Source organism: Gadus chalcogrammus, chromosome 11 (genome assembly GCF_026213295.1).
Source record: "Gadus chalcogrammus isolate NIFS_2021 chromosome 11, NIFS_Gcha_1.0, whole genome shotgun sequence".
Classification (NCBI taxonomy): domain Eukaryota; kingdom Metazoa; phylum Chordata; class Actinopteri; order Gadiformes; family Gadidae; genus Gadus; species Gadus chalcogrammus.
The window spans coordinates 20,458,665-20,460,648 of NC_079422.1; positions in this window are offsets into that span (position 1 = coordinate 20,458,665).

The following is a 1,984-nucleotide window of genomic DNA, read 5'->3' on the forward strand; positions in this document are numbered from 1 at the left end:
TGTTGTACGTCCTTGCACTTAAAAATAGTACTTAGCATTGTGTAGCATCTTATCCTAGCTATCTTTGTTGTATACAGGGAATGGGTTAACCTAACGATTGTTAGTGTCTGGTTATATGCAGATAATTTTTGTGCCGAGAGCGATATATTTTTGTTTCTCTTTCTTCTGACAAATGGACTTATTGTAAGGCGCTCTGGAAAATAACGTCTGCTAAATGCCCAAAATATAAAATGTAAAGCTGTGATCGTGTAGCTGCTCAAACGCCCAAAACCTCTTTAACTCTGCTGTCGGTACGATTAGAGCGATGTTAAGAGAGCGAGAGAGATCAGAGAGATTTTGAAATCAAACAACAAAAATGTCCCCTCCCTCACAACATTTCCCAACACTAAGTTTCACACACGAAAATATAAGGCTAAGCATTTTCTCACCGCGCATTTCACAATTTAGTTTACGGATTATATCTCTTTTCTAACAGATTTCCCCTTGATTTTAAGCCCTTAAAGCGTACTTACAGCACCTGAGTGAGTCTGAGGAATTTGCTTTCTGTGTTTAATAATTCTACAGTTAATGTTTTTTGTATGTTGTGAAGAAGAGGGAGAATTCCTTTTTTCTTATCTATCTTTAAATCTTGCATGGAAACCTTGACTCACTCTTCCACGCAAGGGAGACAGTAGCAGTGTGCACTGCCATGAAAACAGCGTTTCCACTTTCCGATGGAAACAGTTTTCATGCACTCAGCGGAGAATAGTGTTGGTTTAATAAAATGTCTGTGTAATAAAATGTTTATTCATGCATGATGAATCTTGGCTCTTGGACTCTGTACTCAGCGCATTATCTAATCAACAGAACTGACCAGGAAACCAGCATGGTAATGCTGGATATGCACGCAGCAGAAGTAAATGGACAGTGGTAGACTGTGACGGTGATATTGTAAACTCGTCGGCACTTTAATGGATTTAGTGCCTGGCAGTGAATGCATGTCAAATGTACAATGTGTAAGAATAGGGGTTCCTGCTCATTACTGACCCCTCTGGTCGGTAAGTGAACTGCATCCTGTTCGAACTCGCCCATTGAGCGCAATGGAGAGCCAGCTCCATCGTTTGAGCCAATGAAAACCATAAACTAATGTTACTTATGATCAAAAACGAAACGTTCTACAAACTAGAAGGTTATGAATGAACAGACATTTCTTGAAATTATTTGCACTTCTCACTTCCTTTATTTTTCTAGGCAAAACTGTCTTTGATAAAAAAAAAAAAGCCCACAGGCTTTTCTTTACCTCAAAGGGTATTGGTGAATATCTATTTGTTTTCATATAATGGCAATTTAAAGTGTATGCATGTGTGTGTGCCTTTGAGGCTCTATGCAGTTAAAATATGAGGGAAAGCATGACATGAAATTGGAAAATCCAGTAGGGATATATAAGACTGTAACCAGTCTTGTTTTGACTCAAGCTCGGTCTTAGATTTCTAGTTTCACACAACTTAATCCTCACCCCTCTTCATGAAGCCAGACTGGGCGTGACCCCGGCAGGGTTATGGTGCTGAGGTCAGTGGCCAGTAACCAGTGGCCGTGATGACCTCGGGCTGGAGAAACCTCCCTTCTCCTCGCTTTCATGGCCTTGCTCAAGCCGAGACACGAAAACACATCAGCCCAGCTCTGACTGCACTCAAAAAGCAGAAAGGGTCCGGGCAAATATGAAATGTGTAACGCTCAACTCGAGCCAACGCACCACAGCATCCTGTTTCCTGTTCGTTGGGGTGTTGTTCTTTCAGGGTGTGAGGAATACCGAATACCGCCGAACCGAAGTGCAATGAGTCAGGGACACGAAATTGACGGTGGTTGATAAAGTGCTTCCATCTTCTGGATGAGGGGATTTCAACCAGGCGGGATATCCTTGGTGTATGTGTGTGTGTGCGTGTGTGAGTGTGTGTAAGCGTGTGTGTGTGTGTGTCTCTGCGTGTGTGTGTGTGTGTGTGTGTGT